The 17,009-nt window shown below is 50.0% G+C and overlaps 1 long non-coding RNA gene across 2 annotated transcripts; it reads right to left on the reverse strand.

Moving 5' to 3' along the window:
* Positions 1-6,130: 6,130 nt before the first annotated feature.
* On the reverse strand, positions 6,131-10,167 carry LOC135189869 (uncharacterized). 2 transcript variants are annotated; one of them, XR_010308340.1, is made up of 4 exons: positions 10,040-10,167; positions 7,542-7,722; positions 7,169-7,241; positions 6,131-6,927 (listed from the first exon to the last, which is right to left on the reverse strand). It is a non-coding gene; the product is annotated as an uncharacterized LOC135189869 (long non-coding RNA). The 2 variants fall into 2 exon arrangements; XR_010308341.1 differs by lacking the exon at positions 7,169-7,241 and having other exon boundaries at positions 10,040-10,153.
* Between the last annotated feature and the right edge of the window lie 6,842 nt (positions 10,168-17,009).

A 17,009-nucleotide genomic window follows, 5' to 3' on the forward strand; every position in this document is an offset into this window, starting at 1 on the left:
AGCTGTTTAGGGTGTAGCTGGTTCAGGGAGTGAGATTTGTTGCCTCCACCATGTGTCCATGAAGGAAAGAGATCACTTGTTAGTACAGTGCTTTTGGTAAACTCCAAACTCTGCAGTGCCCAGCACTGAACAGGCTGCAAGATTGAAACCACTGAGGTGCCACAAAAAAAGGCTGCTGTCAGCTTGCCATGGTTAGTCAGTGGTGTAGGAAGGGCTGCTCTGATGAGGACTGCTTGAGGGTTTAGCAGAGGAGACTTCGAGGGAACTGCTTTGAGGGCTGATAGCACATCTTAGAAAGCTCCAGAACATCTCTTCTTACTCCCTTTGATGTTCTTCCCATACAATGAACCACCACCTAACAGTAAACAGCACTGCCCCTGCTTCCTATCTCCAGTTCTGGGAGATGTCCAACTCTGAGTTCCTCAACATAAGAAAGACACAAAGCTGCTGGACTGAGTCTGGAGAAAGCCACCAAGATGATCAGAGGGCTGGAGAGCCTCCCATATGGGGACAGAAAGAACTGAAAGAATGGGGGCTTTTGTTCAGCCTGGAGAAGAGGAGGCTCCAGGGCCTTAGAGCTGCATTTCAACTCCTGAAGTGGACCTACAGGAACTGTTTAGAAGGGCCTGTGGTGATGAGGGGCAACAGTTTGAAACTGGAGCAGGGGAGATTTAGGTTGCATGTGAAGAGGAAGCTCTGCACAATGAGAGTGGTGAAATACTGGAACAGGCATTCAGTGTGACCCTGGGCCAGCTGCTCTCATGGGAGGTGTCCCTGCTGCCTGCAGGCAGCTCGGACAAGGAGACCTTTGAGGGTCTCTTACAACCCAATGTAATCTGGGACTTGCTCCTGTAGGGCCTGTTCAGAGCTGTAAACTGTTTGTGTCACATTTCAGCCTGTCTCCTGAACTGGCTGCCAGTGGAAGCAGCTGTACAATATTAATACCTGTTCCACTCAGGAAGCTCTGTCAAAGCATTTAATGCATTGATCAAATCCTGGCTTCAGTTTACTCCACTAAAATAAAAAGTCTAAGGAGCAACACAAATCAAGAGATTGCTTTCCCCTTCCCTTCTTGTTATGCAATCCATTGGTGCCCCTAAGTGACTGGCAGATGCTTTTGCTGGTTAAAGAACAAAGTAATATGTCTGTATGCTTTCTGGAATCCCAGGTAACATTAACTATTGAACTCCAGGGACCATTTCTCAGTCAAAAGCAAACAGAAGTGTAAATACAAACAGCAGAAGGATACATAAAAGATGGAATGATTATGAGTTTGATGCAGAGTTTGCACTGTGCACCAAGTTAAACACTGCTGGGTTCAATTCATTCCTCACCTCAGGCTGAGTTCCAACACTAAGTTGTTGGTTGATAAGAGAATGCAATTTTAGAAGACACAGTTTGTGCCACCACAGAAAAGACTTGATGAGTGCCATCTAAGCAGAATGAATATCTGAAACCAGAAGACAAATGACCTGCTGAAATGACTGCTAGCACTTTCAGAAACCAAAACACACAGCACTGAAGAGAGACATGAACGTTTTAACAAGAGCATCTGCTCCTGCCTGTGTGCTAACTAACACCAAAGAACCGGGCGTGGTGGGCAGAGGACACATCCATCCTTCCATCCCTGCATGGATTCTAAGTTTAGAACCATAGAATAGTTCTGGTTGGAAAAGACCTTTAAGGTCTTTGCTGCAAGAGTGGTCAGGCATTGAAACAGGCTGCCCAGAGAGGTGGTAGAGTCACCATCCCTGGAGAGGCTCAAGAGATGTGTGGACATGGCACTTGAATGCATGGTTTAGGGCTGTGGTGGTGAGAGGTTAATGGTTGGACTCCATATTAGAGGTCTTTTCCAAACCAAAGAACTCTACAGTTCTCTTGACCTTTTAAGCCACTGGAAGAGCAGCTCTCACCTACACTATCTGCTTTCCTAGCTCAACTCTCTAATACTCTACAAGGATCCTCTTATGTCACAGATTCCATGGAGGTAGCACCCTAGGTGGAGGGCTTCAGATGTTTTTTTGCCTGCAGCTCTCTGCTTGGGCTGCAGATGACTCTCTTTGCTTAGCACAAAAGCTGATGTGCATCCCAGTCAGAGCTGCCCAGCTCTCTTAAGCCGTCTACAGGGAGCTCTCTGGAATCACGATGGCATCAAAATGCTCTACTGGAGAAAAACTTCTACAGGATGCTCTGGTGAGACCCCACCTGTAGCACTGTGTCCTGTTCTGGTGTCCCCAGCACAAGAAGGACATGGAACTGCTGGGGCAAGTCCAGAGGAGACCACAAAGATGATCAGAGGGCTGGAGAGCCTCCCCTGTGGGGACAGGCTGGGAGAGTTGGAGCTGTTCAGTCTGGAGAAGAGAAGGCTCCAAGGATACCTTAAAGAAGCCTTCCAGTAGCTGAAGAGAGCTGCAGAAGAACTGGGGCTTGTAGTGACAGGGTGAGAGGTAACAGCTTTGAGCTGGAAGAGTGAAGATTGAGACTGGAGATTAGGAAGAAATTCTTTCAAGTGGGGGTGGGGAGACACTGGAACAGGTTGCCCAGGGAGACTGTGGATGCCTAGAGGTCTTCAAGGCCAGGATGGATGAAGCCTTGACACCAACCTCATCTAGTGGAAGGTTTCCCTGCCCATGGCAGGGGGGTTGGAAATGGATGATCTTTAAGGTGCCTTTAACCCAATCCATTCCCTGCTTCCATGCTAGCTGTGACCTCCGGTCTCTTGGGTGCAGACCTATGCATCACTCTGCCATCTCCAAGACATCAGTGCAAGTGCCTGTGCAGTGCTGAGTTCAGTGATGGGGTGTGGAGATCAGCAGCTAAATGTACTGGTAAGAAGTGCAGAAGAAAAGTGTTGCAAGCATGAAATCACTTTCCTCATTCAATTGTTCAAGTGTGCCTGATGGCCTTGTGTTTGCTGAAGGTTAACAGCACCTTCAAACCATCTCTCAAACTGCCTCTGACTGCCTGAGCAGAGAGCAAGGGGTTTGTGTTCTCTGCCCTGACAGTGCAGCAGGTGAACAATAACTGCTGCAGCATTGTCTGCTGCTCCTCAGAATGTTATCTCCAAAGAATTTAACAGCCTACATCAGAGAGAAGTTTCCCTTTGCCTGCTAATCAAAGCAGCCTTTTGCCCTGCTAACACTGGGCTGCTGCCAGCTGTGCCTTCACTGAGAAAGGTTTTAAGACTTTTGGGACTCTTTTGGTCTTAGCACTAAAATGTTTTTCATTGTTCAAACTCCTAATTTCATAGAAACAGAGAATCAGTGACTCAGGTTGGAAGGGACCTCAGAGATCATCGACCCCAACCTCCTTGCCACAGTCAGGGATGCCTCTCAACTAAACTCATTTGTTCAAGGCCTCATCCAGCCTGACCTTGAACACCCCCAGGGAGGAAGAATCCACAGCCTCCCTGGGCAGCCTGCTCCAGTGTCTCACCACCCTCATACTGAAGAGCTATTCCTAAAATCCAGTCTAACCCTCCTGTCCCTCAGCTTCAAACCATTCCCCCTTGTCCTATCTCTAGACACCCTTAGCAAAAGTCTCTCTACAGTCTTCCTGTAGGATCCCTTCAGGTGTTGGCAGACAGCATTAAGGTCCCCTCAGAGTTTTCTCATCTTCAGGCTGAACACCCCCAGCTCCCTCAGCCTGTCCTCACAGCAGAGGTTCTCCAGCCCTTGGAGCATCTTTGTGACCTTCTTGTGGACTCTCTCCAGCAGCTCTGTGTCCTTCTTATGGTGGGGACACCAGAACTGGATGCAGTATTGGAGGTGTGGCACCAGCAGAGCAAAGGGACAGAATCTCCTCTCACCCTGCTGGCCACACTCCTCTTGCTGCAGCCCAGCCCACAGCTGCCTTCTGGGCTGCAGGAGAGCACTGCTGGCTCATGCTGAGCTTCTCAGCACTTAACGCTCACAAGCTTCTTTCTTCAGAGCTGCTCCAAACCCACTCTGCACCCAGTCTGGACTTGTGCCTGGGGTTGGCCCTACTCAGCTGCAGGACCTTGCCCTTTGACTTGCTGAACCTCCTGCAGTTGGCAATGTTACTATCATGTCAGTGATGTTAATGTCTGGGATGGTTTGGGTGTTCCCTGCCCCTCCACACTTCAGAAATCACCCAGACTAGACTGGGGCGCAGTTATCTAATAGGGGCAGGAGAGGCCTGGCACTGGAGTTGGCAGGGCTCATTAGGCAGGCTTTAAACTAGGTCTGAAGGGGGTGGGTGAGGCAATTAGTCTCTGTGAGAAGGAGAGAGTGCCTGGACAGATGGGCAGAGGCCAATGGGATGGCATTCAATAGCTCGAAGTGCAGGGTGCTGCACTTTGGCCACAACAACCCCATGCAGAGATACAGGCTGGGGTCGGAGTGGCTGGAGAGCAGCCAGACAGAGAGGGATCTGGGGGTACTGATTGATACCCACCTGAACATGAGCCAGCAGTGTGCCCAGGTGGCCAAGAGAGCCAGTGGCATCCTGGCCTGCATCAGGAATGGTGTGGTCAGCAGGAGCAGGGAGGTCATTCTGCCCCTGTACTCTGCACTGGTTAGACCACACCTTGAGTACTGTGTTCAGTTCTGGGCCCCCCAGTTTAGGAAGGACATTGAGATGCTTGAGTGTGTCCAGAGAAGGGCGACGAGGCTGGGGAGAGGCCTTGAGCACAGCCCTACGAGGAGAGGCTGAGGGAGCTGGGGTTGTTTAGCCTGGAGAAGAGGAGGCTCAGGGGTGACCTTATTGCTGTCTACAACTACCTGAAGGGTGGTTGTGGCCAGGGGGAGGTTGCTCTCTTCTCTCAGGTGGCCAGCTCCAGAACGAGAGGACACAGCCTCAGGCTGTGCCAGGGGAGATTTAGGCTGGAGGTGAGGAGAAAGTTCTTCCCTGAGAGAGTCATTGGACACTGGAATGGGCTGCCCGGGGAGGTGGTGGAGTCGCCGTCCCTGGGGCAGTTCAAGGCAAGGTTGGATGTGGCACTTGGTGCCATGGTCTAGCCTTGGGCACTGTGGTAAAGGGTTGGACTTGATGATCTGTGAGGTCTCTTCCAACCTTGGTGATACTGTGATACTGTGATACTGTGAATCTAGGGACAATTGAGGAACCCAGAGCCCAGCTGAAGTGCATCTACACCAATGCACGCAGCTTGGGTAACAAGCAGGAGGAACTGCAAGTCCTGGTCCACCAGGGTGACTATGAGATAGTTGCCATTTCAGACACTTGGTGGGATGACAGGCATGGTTGGAGTGCTATACTGGGGGGATACAGCCTCTTCAGGAGAGATAGGCAAGGGAGGAGGAGGAGTGGCCCTGTATATTAGGGAGTGACTCCTTGCCACTGAGCTTGAGGCGAGGGATGAAGGGGTTGAGAGCTTGTGGGTAAAAATCAGAGGGAGGACTAACAAATCTGACATCCTGGTTGGAGTCTGTTACAGACCACCCAACCAGGATGAGGATTCTAGCCCCATTGAGGAACTATACAAATGCCGGTTAGAAAAAGCACTCCTTCTGCTTACAGACCTAGTCAGGAATGGCCTAGCCTGGAATCCCCTGCACCATTCTGCAGCTTTCCAGCTGCGTCACACACTGGCAAAAGAAACTTTCTCCTAGCTGCTTTCCTTTCAAGCAGAAACACCTTTACATCCTAGCCCCACCCTGATTACAGACGGGTTCCCTCCAACCTCCTGCCGGGCACCGCGACACGCAGCCCTACTTACAGGGTGGCCTCTCTCGCCTCGGCACTCTCAAAAACTCCTACGGAGCCATGGGATCTGGCCCACCCCCCCCTTACAGGCCAGCCCTCCTGGCTGCAGCACCCCACGACTTCTTCCGGAGCCCAGGGAGCCACCTCAGCCCAATAAGGGCCCATGAAGTCTCGTGCCCATTTCCTGACTAAAACGGCCTCCTAGGCCCTGCTTACAGGGACCTCGGGCTGTTCCTGGGGACACACAAGGACAGAGGGGAACAGAGGGAAACAGAGGGCTCCACAACTCATCACACATGCCCCAAGTACAGGGCTGTTGAGCTGCCACATTGACAATTGGACAGGCTGCCATGGAGGCAGAGACCCAGGCCCTCAACTACAGGGCCTTCCCTGCATCCCTAGAGGACAAGGAGGGGCACGCTGAGCTCCCACTCCGCTCGGGGACTCCAAGGAGACTCCCCTGTTACTGCCCAGAGCCCCTCTTTCCCTCCTGGGAAGCCTAAGCTAAGCTGCAGCACTTTTCACAGCAACCTCAACGACAAGCACGCTCACGCACACACAGAGGCAAGGGGGGGCCCCGTACACACACCTCTTCCCAGGAGAGGGAGCAAGCTCTGGGCAGCCACTCTTGGGACAGCCATCCTTACCCCAGAGCAGGAGAGAAGAGGGTCAGACTTGGCCCCGCCAGACTGTGTGGGGCTCAGAGAGCCCTTGGGACACCGAAGTCCTCCATGGGTGGACAAAGGACAAAAGCTGCGACAACCCCTGTGTACAGGAGCCTAGGGGCTGGTGCTTTGTAGTTGTTTTTGGGAGTGCTGATGTGAGAGCAGCCACCCTGTAAGTAGGGCTCTGTGTTGCATCACCTGGCAGGAGGTTCAAGGAGGGAACTGCCCTGTAATCACTGTGGGTATGTCTGGCCCCAGGGTTTCAGAGGCATAGGGCCTGGTTTCCTTCAAAAATGCTCCTTTTCTCCCCTATGGATTACATTATGTTTTTCCATTCACAATGTCGGCTCTGTCCCACCTAATCACCTCAGCTTTTTCCTCCTACAATCTTCATTTTTATCCCCTAGAGACTTGTTCACTTTTTTGAATAGAAAATGTCATTTGTGTCCTCTTGTTTACCTCAGATTTTTCCTCCAGAGTTTGTTTTCTTCCCAATAGACCTGCTCAGCTTTTTCCTCTGCAACATCACTTCTCTGCTCTGAAGTCACCTCACTTTTCCCTCCATAATCTTCATTCTCTGTTCAAGAGAAAAGAACAGCCACAAAATTCAACAAAAAAAGATGTAATATATATGATAAATACTTTCAATTTTAACAAAAAAAATTCCCACAATCTAATATGTAATTGTGAGGAGGTTTCTAAACCCATAAATGCTATTTATAGCAAGGATTTAAGACCTCGACCCACCCCTGCCCTTTAAGAGACTGCTGCAAATCAGCAATAACAGCTCTCCAGCTGGAAAGCAGAAAGGAACTTACATTAAGTACAGATGTGGTCATTTGGGAGTTTCCTGCCCTTCCCCCCATGAATTCACCAGGCCAACTCAGGCAGCTGGAAGTTAAGGAATTAAGCTGTATTTACAGTGTGGCACAAATACACAAGCATGTATACAGATATTTACAAATACAGACAATCATCAACAAGTAATAAAACTAATACAGAAATACAAAACACTTCCTGAACAGCAGAACTGTCCAGAAGGGCTTTTAATCCAACTCCTCTCCTTCTTTCCACAAAAGGGGCTAACAGAGCAGGAAGTAACAAGCCTACAGAATAAATTCTTTCCTCCAAATAAGAAGTTCAAGGTGGTCAGAGATCACTCCCCAAGGCTGGCACTTCACAGCAACTCACCAGAGAGATGTCTCTGTCCCCATTTTCCCAGGGGAATCCAATTCTTAACCACTTGCAAGGAGGAACTGGGTTTCCAACAGCTCCGCTTTCTGCCATGAAAGCATCCCCCCAACAGTCAGGGTCTGTGGCTGAGGCTCCACACATCTCTCCAACTTGATTTTGGGTAAAGCAAATAAGATCTCTTAAAAAGCAGGTGGAGGGGAGCAGGGATCAACAAGAAAAAAAAAATAAGTGAGACAGTTTAAAGTAAAACCCAAAGGCATTTCACAGGAAGCCTCATCCTTTAACCCATTTCATGTTGGAACTCCCATCCCCTGTGCTTCCTGATTGGCCAAGAGTCACAGAACATAAAGTGAGGCACCGACCTGTGGATGCCTGCTGCCTTGTGGCCACCAAATATAGACACCCCTCAGGAGCCCCCAGAGGACCCCAGACCAATTTAGATGCCCACAATAACTCTTTTGATGTCCCCAAAACCTCATTTCATACCTCTTTAGATGACCCTGTAATGCCCAAACATGACCCTAGACCCTTTTACAGGCCTTTAAGAGACCCCTGCAGACATCTACACAACTCTACACACCTGTAAACACCTGAACAGATGCCTACAGACACTCAAAGACCTTTCACAACACCTACAAATGCCTACAGATATCTGGAGATCCCTGCAAACCCCTAAAATCTAACTACTGACCCCTCTAGACCCACACTGACATCTACAAGCCTCTATAGAAGCCTATAGACCTCTAACAGGCCCCTACAGACACACACAGACATGCACAGACTTCTACACACACTTGCATATGCCTCTGTAGAAGCCTGCAAACACCTACACACCTCTGACAGACTCCTTCTGGCCTGCAAGCTCACACAGTCTGCTCAGACTCAGCTTCTTCCAAGCACCCCTAAGGCCTTCTCAGGACTGCTTTTTATCACCTCCACCCCCAGCCTGCAGTGACAGGCAGGCTTGCTCCCACCCAGCTGCAGCACTCTCCACTTGCTCTTGTTGAACATTAGCAGCTTCACCTGGGCCCAGCTCTCCTGCCTGACCAGGTGTTTTCTGGATGCCATCCTGTCCCTCTGAGTTCTCTATAGCACCACTCAGGTTGGGGCCACCTGCAAACATGCTGCCAGTGCACCTCTATCTCATTTGCTACGGTCACAGTTTAGAGACATTAGACAAAAGTGCCCTGGAGCCAAAGAACTCCTTAAGTGAATGCAAACACCTACAGACCCCTCCACACCTTTAACAGACCACTGCAGAACTCCACAGAACCCTCCAGACCTCCACAGATCCATTAAAAGGCACCTCCAGACCCAGGCAGACCTCTACTGACAACTAACAGACCCCTGCAAATCCCTACAGGCATCTACGGATCCCTACAGATGCCTGCAAACACATACAGACCCCTACAGAGCTCCCCAGACCTCTTCAGACTCCTCCAGATATTTAACAGACCCCTGCACACATCTACAGACCCCTCCAGAGCCTTAAATGATGCCTGCAGGCACCTACAGACCCACACAGAAACCTCCAAACATCTACTCAACTCTACAGACCTCTGCAGACTCTTTCAGACCCTGACAAATAGCTACAGACCCCTTCACACCTCTGCACACACCCACAGTCACCTACACACCACCACAGACATTGACAAAGCTCAACAGGCACCTTCAGACCCCTCCACACCTTTAAAAGTTTTGTAGAGACTCTACAGAACCCTGAAAAAAATCTACAGACCTTGACAGAGCTCTACAGACCCCTCCAGACATTTAATAGGTGCCTGCAGACCCCTCCAGTACCCTACAGACATCTACAGATGTCTACAGACCTCTGCAGACAACTTCACACCTTTCAAAGGTGTCTACACACACCCACAGACTCCTCTGCACCTCTACAGAACCCTACAGGCCACTCCAGGCTAACAGATTCCTGTAGACACTTAAGAGACGCCTGACAGAGCTCTAGAGACCACTTCAGACCTTTAAAAGATGCCTGCAGACACCTGCAGACCTCCACACACCTACTGAATCCTACAGACACTTGCAGACCCCTACAGAACCTTCCAGAAATCTACAGACCCCTCCAGTCTCCTAGAGACCTCTAGGGACCCCTGCAGACCCCGACATTGCCCTCCACACCTTTCAAAGCTGCTTAGAGACCTACAGATCTCTAGCAGATGCCCACAGATGCCTCAAGACCCCAACAGACCCCTACAGATCTTTAAGAGGCCCCTAGAGACCCACAAAGACCTCGACAGACTTCTAGCTAGAGAACCCTGGAGACCCCTAAAGACCTCTACAGACACCTCAAGACCTTTACAGACTTTTGAGACATACCTACAGCACCACAGACACCTCTGAAGACCCCTAACCACCTCCACAGACACCTAGAGAACCCCATAGACTTCCAGAGAGTCATCCAGACCCCCAGACACCTCTGCAGACTCAGAAAAGCCTCCAGACATTTTAGAAGACCCCTGCAGACAGCTACATACCTGGGCAGACTTCTACAGATGCTTGCACACCGCTGCAGACACCTACAGACCTCTGACACACTTCTTCTGGCCTGCAAGCTCACACCATCTGCTCGCACTCAGCTTCTCCCCAGCACCCCCAGGGCTGCTCTTTATCGCCTCCGCCCCCAGCCCGCAGGCACAGGCAGGCTTCCTCTTGCCCACACGCAGCACCCTGCCCTTGCTCTCCTGGAACCTCACAAGCTTCACCTGGGCCCAGCTCTCCTGCCTGCCCAGGTGGTTTCTGGATGCCATCCTGTCACTCTGCTTTCTCTCTAGCACCCCTCGGCTTGGGGCCATCTGCAAACCTGCTGAGGGTGCACCTCCATCTCGCTGCTTGGACACCTCCAGGCATGGGGACTCCACCACCTCCCAGGGCAGCCTTCTGCAGATTCCTTGAGCGTAAATAAGTAAATATTAAGTGATATGCAGTTACTGGCACTAACTGCCCTCTCCTGATTGTCATTTCAGAATCATGGAACCACAGCTCTGTTCAGGCTGGAAGAGACCTTTGAGTTCACCAAGTCTTGCCTCAAGCTCACAATCCCAGCACTGCTACTAAGCCACTGCCATATCTGGAGAACAACCTTCTGTTAGCTTTCACAGGTGACCAACCATCACACTTGAGCAAGATGACCACAAATGGACAGGGGAGCTCCAGAAGCCTCAGTGTTCAGGGAGCCATGGGCTTTGTTTGACTCAATATTGGCACACCTAAGATAGCTAAGAGGAAAAAAAGATACAACAACAAAAGCAACCCCAGAACTGGACAAACTTTAGGGTCATTGCTCTCAAGAGAGTCTCATTGACCCAACCAGAGCCAGCTGGTCCTGAAGAAATCAAGGCCACCTGTAGCAATCCAGAAGGACACCTCTATAAGTGATGCTTGAGATGGGGAGGGGGGCATCCTGAACCTGCCACACAGCATCCAGAAGCTCTGGAAAAGCCATCCTGAACCTGCCACACAGCATCCAGGAGTTTGGGATCAGGAGATGACATTTTTCGGACTAGCAAGAGAAGTTCGGTTGCAGTCAAAGAGTTGTGATCAATGACTCCATGTCCAGGTGGAGCTCCTCAGGGGTCTGGCCTAGGTCCAGAGCTGTTTAACATCTTTGTTGGTGACAAGGACAGTGGCACTGAGTGCACCCTCAGCAAGTCTGCTGATGACACCAAGCTATGTGGTGTAGGGGACTCACCTGAGGGACAGAATCCACCCAGAAGGATCTTGGCAGGCTTGAGAAGTGAGCCAGTGCCAACTGCATGAGGTTCAACAAGACACAGGGCAAGGTCCTGCAGCTGGGTTGGACCAACCCAAGGCACAAATCCAGGCAGGGTGCAGAGTAGGTTGAGAGCAGCCCTGAAAGAAAAGCCTTGGGGGTGTTGATTGTGGATGTCTCCTCCCCAGAGGTGTTCAAGGCCAGGTTGGATGAAGGCTTGAGCTACCTGTTGTAAGTGTCCCTGCCCATGGCAGGGGGGTTGGAGTACATGATCCCTGAGGCCCCTTCCAACCTAGGCTGTTCTCTGATTCTTCCAAACCATCTTCATTCTTTCAGTGCTGACACCAAAACTCTTCCTCTTCCCTGCCTCATGCAGTTGCTTTTCATTTGTGTTACTGCTATTGGTGTTCTCTGCCACCGCAACCGTTTCTGGTCTAAAGGCATAAACAGCTCCAAAAAACCCCAGATCTTCTCAGAAGGCATCAGATGATGGGTGGGAGGAAAGGAGGCAGGGTGAGGAGGGCAAGCATGGGTGCCACCATGGTGGGTTTGAGAGTTGTTTTTTTTTATGGCATCCATGCGGCCCTGACCACTTCTGCTGTGCCATCAGTGGTGAATCAAACCCCCTTGCTCCACAGCCAGCACTCACCAGTGGATCCATCAATGGTTGAAATCCATCAGACACATGTTCTGGTGCTGGCATTAGGTCACTTTCCAGTCTCAAGTAGATCTTTATCCTTCTCTGCTTCCATTTTCCTGACATCATTGAAGGGATTGGATTGGAAGGGACCTTTAGAGATCAACTAGTCCACTCCTCCTGCAGCCAGCAAGGACATCTGCAACTCCACCATCTTCCACCCCAACATGAATGAAAAACTTCTTTCTTGGGAGGGTGGTGGAACCCTGGAGCAGACTGCCCAGAGAAGCTGCAGTGGAGTTGGATTCAGTGATCTCTGTCAATCCCTTCCAACCCCTACTATCCTATGATCCTAGAGCAGATTGCTCAAAGCTCCAATCAACCTCAATGGGAATGCTTCCAGGGAAGGGGCATACACCACCTCTCTGAGCAACCTGCCCCAGGGTCTCACCACTCTCAGTGTAAAGGTTTTTACTTCTATCTGGTGTAAATCTCCCTCTTTTAGTTCAAACCATCACCCCTTGTCCTGTCACAACAGGCTCTTTTCAAAACTCTGTCCCCAGCTTTAAGTAACTACTCCCCTTCAAGGGCTGAAAGGCTACCAGAAGGTCTCCCTGGAGCTTTCTCTTCTCCAGGCTGAACAACCCCAGCTATCTCAGCCTGGCCTCACAGCAGAAGGCTCCAAGTTCTACCACAGAATGCATCAGGCTGTGAAGGGACCCTCAAAGGTCATGAGACCCCTGCAAAGCATGATCACAGCACAGCACTGAGGGGGTGTACTCTTCAAGCATCTGAAGATGACCAAGAGAAAGAGAATGAACTATTTCTTGGTAATATAGGATGAAAACTATTCCATCTTTAAGGAAGTCATTAGCTCAAACTCTAATTGGTGATACCGAGCAGCTGTGGCGGTGAGACACAGGAAAAGGCTGCCGAAGGAGGCTCCAAGCTTAGCGATGTTCAATGGCAGCTTGGATGGGACCTTCAGCAGCCTGATCTACTAAGAGGTGTCCCTGCCTATGGCCAGGGTGGGGGAGGGTGGTGGAATTAGATGATCTGTAAGGTTCCTTCCAACCCAAATCATTCTGGTTTGCAAAAGCCAAGTTAGATGAGGCCTTGAGCAGCCTGGTCTAGGAGGCGTCCCCACCCACAGTACGGCAGTTGGAACTAGATAGCCTTTAAGGCTCCTTCCAACCCAAACCATTCTGTTCAATGAAAGCCAGGTTGGATGGGGCCTTGAGCAGCCTGGTCTAGTAGGAAGTTTTACAGAGTTAACCCTCCAGGGAGAGTGACCTTGAACCTGACCCTAGGTGGTCTTGAACCCTCCCCAGGGCAGGGGTCTGAACACCACCAGGTGATTCATGGTTAGCTCACTCCCCCTTCCTGTCTTAAGGTTCATAAAAGCAGGGAGACTTCCTGTTCTCTCTCTCACTCTGTGCTCCCTGCCTCCCTGCTTCCCAGCATCACCATCCTGTTCCTGGTTCTCTTTGTTTTACCACGTGGCCATCACTCACGAGGTGGACAAACCCAATACCACCAAACCCTGTTGTATTCACACATTTTGTATTTGTTTTTCTGTTCCCTATACCTTTGTAACTTCCCTACCTCAGATGCCTTTTTAATTTACTGTTAAACTTTTCTTCCTTTTAACTTCCAAATCAGAGTGAGATTATTTGTCTGGGTGTGCTTACTTTTTCTTCTCTACATCTAATTTCTTTCTCTTGGGAAAGAAGGGAGAAGAGGGAAGGGCATTCTATAAGTTGTTATTTGGTTCTATCAAATATATTTGAGTCTCTGGGAATTTAAATTAGAACCAAGACATCTCAACGTGGGGCTAGATAGAAAATAATTATTTTAGACAAGATTTGGAAGTTAAAAATGGACGTTTTGAGAGTTTTAATCATTCAAGCATTTGAATGGCTATTTTGGTCATGGACTTGTAAACTCATAACATATCACTGTATAGGGTTAACATTCCAGGGGGAGTAATGCTGAACCTGACCCTAGGTGGTCTTGACCCCTCCCCAGGGGTGGGTCTGAACACTACCAGGTGATGATTAGCTTACTCCCCCTTCCTGTCTAAAGACTCATAAAAGCAGGGGGACTTCCTGGTTCACTCTCTCTGCACTTCCTGCTTCCTGCATACCAGCATCACCATTCTGTTCCTGGTTTGTCTTTGTTTTACCACATCCATGAGGCAGACAAAGCCATCACCATCACAATCGGGTTGTATTTATACGTTTTGTATTTGCTTTCCCTTCCCTATACCCTTTGTAACTTCCCTATCTCAGACATCTTCTTGAGTTATTGTTAAACTTTTCTTCTTTAGCTTCCAAATGGAGTGAGATTCATTTATTTGGGTGTGTTTACCTTTTCTCTCTCCACATCTAATTCCTTTCTTTTAGGAAAGAAAAGGGGAAGAAGGAAGGGCACTTTATAAAATTGTTATTGGTTCTATTAAATTTATCTGAGTCTCTGGAAATTGGAACTAGAACCGAGACAATCATGTTTTCTGGATAATGATTGGTATGGTTTGGGAATATTCTAAGACTTTGCCTATGCAGGTGCATGCAGATTTTCTGAATTCTGTTGGAAATCTAACCATATTTGGGAATACTTCTGAAACATGAAACAACTCTGAGAATGTGTGCTGGGACATAGAAGGACTCCACCACCTCCCTGGGCAGCCTGTGCCAATCCCTGACCACTCTTGTGGCAAACAAATTCTTCCTAATCTCCAGCCTGACCCTCCCCTGGCACCATTTCAGGCCATTTCCTCTCCTTCTGTCTCAGGGTAATAGAGAGAAGAGCCCAACCCCCACCTCACTCCAGAGCGAGGAGCTGTTGAAAACTGTCACTTTCTCACCTTTTTGGCACTATCGGCAGTTTCATTTTGGAGGGGTTTTTGTTTGTTGCCTTGGAGTATTTTTAGGGTTGGAAGGAACCTCTGGTCCAATCCTGCTGCTAAAGCAGGGCACCCACAGCAGCTTGCCCAGCATTGGCCAGCTGGGGCTGGAATCCCTCCGGACAAGGAGACTCCTCAGCCTCTCTGGGCAGCCTGCTCCAGGGCTCCAGCACCCTCACAAAGAAGTCTCTTCTCACATTCAGCTGCAACTTCCTGGGGTCAGGTTAGAGCTCACTGCCCCATCTTCTGTGACTGAGCACCGCGCACAAGAGTCCAGCCCCATCCTCCTAGCCCCTACCCCTTCACTCCTCCTGAGCGTTCATCAGCTCCCCTCTCAGGCTGCTCTTCTCCAGGCTCAGCAGCCCCAGGGCTCTCAGCCTTTCCTCCTCACACAGCTGCTCCAGGCCCCTCTGGCACCTCCACTGGACTCTCTCCAGTAGTTTCCTGTCACTCTTCAACTGGTGAGCCCACAAATGGACTCAGCATCCCAGGGCTGGCCTCGCTAAGACCGAGCACAGGGGCAGGAGAACCTCCCGCAACCTGCTGCTCACACTCAGCACGTGCCCCAGCATCCTGCTGGCCTTCTCAGCCACAAGTGCACACTGCTGGCTCCTGCTGAGCTTGGTGGCCTCTGCCTTTGCTCAGCTGCAGGGCTTCATTTGCAGCAGACCTCTTCAAAGGCAGCTCAGAACAACCCTCTGGGGCAGAGCTCCAAACCATGGCAAACCGGCACAGACAGACTGCAGAGATGCTTGCAAGTCTGACAGCCTCAGCGTGCTTCCATTCTCCAGTGCTGCCATGCAGCAAACCTGTGTCCTACGCACTTAGGAGCTCCACACGAGGAAGGACAAACTCCACCTCCTGCCAGCTGGAAAAGGCCAAGCTGCACTCACCCTGCTGGCTGCCATGCTCCACACTGCAGCAAGGGGATGAGCGGCAGGGGCAGACCGTGAGGACCGGCCATGCTCACTTCGCTTTCCATGCACATCCAGCTTCAGACATGTCCCCCTAGAAGCTGAAGAGTCTTCACCAGACTAAAAACAAGAGAAAAACAGCATTGAAAGAAAGCAAAGAGACAGGGGTGGATTACTGCCTCAGTTTCTGACCGCTGGGGGCTTTGGCCCCCACGTTTATGGAGTTCAAACTGAAGTTTGGGGAGCAGAGCAGAAATGTTCATTTAAGCCTCTTGATCTGCTCACACCGTGGGAAAAAAAAGTAGCCTTTCTCTGGTAAGGAAGTCAAAAAGGAAGGGACTGACGCTGGAAAAGGAGAGACTCAGAATGGACATTAGGAAGAAATTCTTCACAGAGAGGCTGGGGAGACTCTGGCACACCTTGCCCAGGGAGGTCGTGGACGCCCTCTCTCTGGAGGCTGGAGCCAGGCTGGGCTTGATCCCTTCTCCCAGCTAACAAATGACAGGATGAGAGGAAATGGCCTCGGGTTGCACCAGGGAAGGTTTAGATTGGACAGGAGTAACAGTCTCCTCCCCAGAAGAGTTCTTAGGCCCTGCAACAGGCTGCCCAGCACAGCGCTGGAGTCCCCATCCATGGGGGGAGCAAAAAGTCCTACAGCTGTGCTGCTCAGGGACATGGTTTAGGGGTGACCTGGCAGTGCTGGCTTAAGGGCTGCACTGGATGATTTGGAAGCTCTTCTCTAACAGGAACAACTCCATGCTTCTACTCATCTGAATATGTCCAACTGACTGCCAGAAGGAGCACAAACTCTACAGAAAGCTTTACCTGACTGAGCCTCTTTTGCCCCCTGCGTCTCGTGGGGGATGTTCCTCAAGATCTGCTCCTCTTGGATGAGCTTGTGCTTGTCTGAAAAGGAAAGAGAGAAAAAAGGAAAAAAGGAGAAAGGAAAAAAAAAAAAGAGGAAAAAAGAGAAAAGGAAAAAAAAAGAAACATGGAAAAAAAAAGCAAAGAAAGAGAAAAGGAAAGAAAGGTGAAAAGAAAGGGGAAAAAAGAAAAGGGAAAAAATGAGAAAAAAGGATTTAAAAAAGGAGAAAAGGATAAAGGGAGGAAAAAAGGAAAAAGAAGGAAAACTTATTTTAAAAGGAAAAAGAAGGGGAAAAAAAGGGAAAAGAAGGGGAAAGAAGAAAAAAAAAGGAAAAAGGAGTTTGAGCAGTGTCGTTACTCACAGCGGCGACTTACGCCGCTTGCGTAGCTGCCCTTAGTCACAGCAGCGACACAT

The sequence above is a fragment of the Pogoniulus pusillus genome, chromosome 34 (assembly GCF_015220805.1).
Source record: "Pogoniulus pusillus isolate bPogPus1 chromosome 34, bPogPus1.pri, whole genome shotgun sequence".
In the NCBI taxonomy this organism is placed as follows: Eukaryota; Metazoa; Chordata; class Aves; order Piciformes; family Lybiidae; genus Pogoniulus; species Pogoniulus pusillus.